Below are 5000 nucleotides of genomic sequence, written 5' to 3'. Positions count from 1 at the left end.
CACAAACTACACAACACTACACACAACTACACACAACTACACACAACACTACGCACAACACTACATACAACTACACAAAACTACACACAACTATACGAAACTACATAACACTACACACAACTACACAAACTACACACACACACACTACACACAACTACACACAACACTACATACAACTACACAAAACTACACACAACTATACGAAACTACATAACACTACACACAACTACACACAACACTACACACAACTACACACAACTATATGAAACTACACAACACTACACACAACTACACAAACTACACAACACTACACACAACTACACACAACGACACACAACTATACGAAACTACATAACACTACACACAACTACACACAACACTACACACAACTACACAAAACTACACACAACTATACGAAACTACATAACACTACACACAACTACACACAACACTACACACAACTACACACAACTACACACAACTATACGAAACTACATAACACTACACACAACTACACACAACACTACACACAACTACACAAAACTACACACAACTATACGAAACTACATAACACTACACACAACTACACACAACTACACAAACTACACAACACTACACACAACTACACACAACACTACACATAACACTACACACAACTACACAACACTACACACAACTACACATACACAACACTACACACAACTACACTACACACACAACACACTACACAAACTACACACACTACACACAACTACACAAACTACACAACACTACACACAACTACACACAACACTACACATACACACACACTACACACAACTACACAAACTACACAACACTACACACAACTACACACAACTACACACAACACTACACATAACACTACACACAACTACACAAACTACACAACACTACACACAACTGCACACAACACTACACATAACACTACACACAACTACACAACACTACACACAACTACACAACACTACACACAACTACACAACACTACACACAACACTATACACAACACTACACACAACTACACAACACTACACACAACTACACAAACTACACAAAACTACACACAACTACACACAACACTACACACAACTACACAACACTACACACAACACTACATACAACTACACACAACACTACACACAACTACACACAACTACACACAACTACACAACACTACACACAACTACACACAACTACACACAACACTACATACAACTACACACAACACTACACACAACTACACAAAACTACACAACACTACACAAACTACACACAACTACACATAAACTACACAAAATTACACACAACTACACACAACTACACAAAAATGATGAATGAAACAGTCCCACACAGAGCAGCACAAACACAAACGTTTGTTTACTTTTCTGTTGTTTTGTTTCACATTTTGTGTCTTTGACCCAAAATAAAAGTTTTCACGTCTGAAGAAGCAGAAGTTTGAGACTCTCAGGACGTCGTGTCGAGTTTGAGCCACAAACTGAAACTGAAACAGAAACGTGACGTCACCACAGAATCCAGCTCCAGATGAAGCTCATGGAGGCCAGCAGCACAGAGACACTTTTACACACAAAAAAAAAAACAGAACCAGAGTCCATGGAGCCCGAACACGACCATGAACACTTCCTGTTTGGACAGACCACCGGGGATGAGGCCAGAGGTCAAAGGTCACTGCTTCATGTTGATGTTTGATTTGGAGGACGAGGTTTTACTCCAAACGAGACCAGAACTGAGGACAGAGTCACAATGAGGTCACTCTGAGGTCCTTGTATCACAGCACATATATATCTTGGGTTCTTCTGACTCTTTGGCCGTGTTCTGCTCAGAGAACTTAAAGCTCCTTCATCAAACAAACACATGTTCTGATGTTCTGATGTTCTGATGTTCTGATGGGCCTGGTCACACTCAGAGCTGGAGTTGTGTTTGTTTGACTCTTTATCATGAGTCTGTTTACATCCGCAAAGCTCTAAACGCTCTATTCCACCTTGTGATGTCATGAAGTAGTAGTTTTCAAGTTCTCAGCTCCTTTTCTCTTTAGTTCAGGAGAGGTCAGTGAAGAAATTCCAGGACTGAACTGATCCAGATGATTCTAGTGAAAGTGTGTGGAGTTTAAAAACACAGTTCCTGTATCACCACCGGATGACATCACAAGGTGGAGCAGAGTGTTTTCAGTTTGAGAGAAGAACATCTGAGGAACATCTGAGGAACATCTGAGGAACATCTGATCCCGTGTCCCCAGAGTCGCCTCGTTCACATTTACAACTTTAATCAAACATCTGCAACGAAAACAAGTGAGTCACCAGAGAAACACGACAGAACTAAACCAGGACTAAACCAGGTCTAAACCAGGACTAAACCAGGACTAAACCAGGACTAAACCAGATCTAAACCAGGTCTAAACCAGGACTAAACCAGGACTAAACCAGGACTAAACCAGATCTAAACCACGTCTAAACCAGGACTAAACCAGGACTAAACCAGATCTAAACCAGGACTAAACCAGGACTAAACCAGGACTAAACCAGATCTAAACCAGGTCTAAACCAGGACTAAACCAGGACTAAACCAGGACTAAACCAGATCTAAACCACGTCTAAACCAGGACTAAACCAGGACTAAACCAGATCTAAACCACATCTAAACCAGGACTAAACCAGGTCTAAACCAGGACTAAAACAGGACTAAACCAGGACTAAACTAGGTCTAAACCAGGTCTAAACCAGGACTAAATCAGGTCCAAACCAGGTCTAAACAAGGTCTAAGCCAGGTCTAAAACAGGTCTAAACCAGTACTAAACCAGTACTAAACCAGGTCTAAACCCGGACTAAACCAGGACTAAACCAGGTTTAAACCCGGACTAAGCCAGGTCTAAACCAGGTCTAAACCAGGACTAAACCAGGACTAAACCAGGACTAAACCAGGACTAAACCAGGTCTAAAACAGGTCTAAACCAGGTCTAAACCAGGACTAAACCAGGTCTAAACCAGGACTAAACCAGGACTGAATCAGGACTTGTAGGACCTTCTCTAAACACGTCAGTCGCGTGTGTGTCAGGTGTCCTCCCATGTGTGTCAGGTGTCCTCCCGTGTGTCAGGTGCCCTCCCGTGTGTGTCAGGTGTCCTCCCGTGTGTGTCAGGTGCCCTCCGTGTGTCAGGTGCCCTCCCGTGTGTCAGGTGCCCTCCCGTGTGTCAGGTGCCCTCCCGTGTGTGTCAGGTGCCCTCCCGTGTGTGTCAGGTGCCCTCCCATGTGTGTCAGGTGTCCTCCCGTGTGTCAGGTGCCCTCCCGTGTGTCAGGTGCCCTCCCGTGTGTGTCAGGTGCCCTCCCGTGTGTGTCAGGTGCCCTCCCATGTGTGTCAGGTGTCCTCCCGTGTGTCAGGTGCCCTCCCGTGTGTCAGGTGCCCTCCCGTGTGTGTCAGGTGTCCTCCCGTGTGTCAGGTGCCCTCCCGTGTGTCAGTGCCCTCCGTGTGTCAGGTGCCCTCCCGTGTGTGTCAGGTGTCCTCCCGTGTGTCAGGTGCCCTCCCGTGTGTGTCAGGTGTCCTCCCGTGTGTCAGGTGCCCTCCCGTGACACCGTGTTGTTGTGAAACCCGGACAGACCAAGACCTGAACCTGGATCAGACCCGGACTCTGCTCAGACCTGCCCCAGTTTAATAACAAGACAATCTGACACGACAAGCTGAGTCAGCAAGAACCAGGACCGGGACTAGACCAAGACCAGGACTAGACCAGGACTAGACCAGGACTAAAACAGGACCAGGACTAGACCAGGACTACACCAAAACCAGGACTACACCAGGACTAGACCAGGATCAGGACTAAAACCAAGACTAAACCAGGACTAAACCGGGACTAACACTAGACCAGGCCAGAACCAGGACTAAAACAGGACTAATCCAGGACTAAACCAAGACTAAACCAGGACTAAACAAGGACCAGGACTAGACCAGGACTGAACCAGGACTAAACCAGGACTAAATCTAGACTAAAACAGGACTAAACTAGGACCAGCACTAGACCAGGACTGAACCAGGACTAAAACAGGACTAAATCTAGACTAAAACAGGACTAAACCAAGACTAAACCAAGACTAAACCAGGACTAAACGAGGACCAGGACTAGACCAGGACTGGTGTACTCGTGTGTCTGTGGCTCTGGTCCCTCATGTCGTGTTGAAGGAACAAAATACCAAAAAAATCAAAAAACGTTTGAGCCTGAAGTTCTGATCTGCACAAACACAAAACTGTTCACCTGAAAACTCCCACTTGATGACATCACAAGGTGAAACAGAGCGTCTGGATAATAAAGAGTCACTCAAACATGTGTAGAAGTTTAAAATGTGAACACAGAACAAAAGCCTTTTATAAAAACATAAATCCTTTGTCTGGATCAAGTCTGGACCAGGTCTGGACCAGGTCTGGACCAAGTCTGGACCAGGACTTATTGTAAACATTGTGTGTGTTCAGCTGTGACCCTCTGACACTTCCACACCCGACCTCTGCTCCTCAACCAACCACAGCACACAGAACTAAACCAGGACTAAACCAGGACTAAACCAGGAGTAAACCAGGACTAAACCAGGACTAAACCAGGAGTAAACCAGGACTAAACCAGGAGTAAACCAGGACTAAACCAGGACTAAACCAGGACTAAACCAGGACTAAACCAGGACTAAACCAGGAGTAAACCAGGACTAAACCAGACTAAACCAGGACTAAACCAGGAGTAAACCAGGACTAAACCAGGACTAAACCAGGACTAAACCAGGACTAAACCAGGACTAAACCAGGAGTAAACCAGGACTAAACCAGGACTAAACCAGGAGTAAACCAGGACTAAACCAGGACTAAACCAGGACTAAACCAGGACTAAACCAGGACTGAACCAGGACTAAACCAGGACTGAACCAGGACTAAACCAGGACTGAACCAGGACTAACCAGGAGTAAACCAGGACTAAACCAGGACTAAA

The 5000-nt window shown here is 45.1% G+C and overlaps 1 protein-coding gene across 1 annotated transcript in view; it reads right to left on the bottom strand.

The window, feature by feature from the left end:
- Positions 1 to 5000, bottom strand: part of LOC110168951 (stromelysin-3-like) — a 34748-nt gene that overhangs the window by 14753 nt on the left and 14995 nt on the right.

The sequence above is a fragment of the Boleophthalmus pectinirostris genome, unplaced genomic scaffold (assembly GCF_026225935.1).
Source record: "Boleophthalmus pectinirostris isolate CB_2022bp ecotype Guang Dong unplaced genomic scaffold, ASM2622593v1 HiC_scaffold_4, whole genome shotgun sequence".
In the NCBI taxonomy this organism is placed as follows: domain Eukaryota; kingdom Metazoa; phylum Chordata; class Actinopteri; order Gobiiformes; family Gobiidae; genus Boleophthalmus; species Boleophthalmus pectinirostris.
This window is presented reverse-complemented; position numbering and strand designations above follow the sequence as displayed.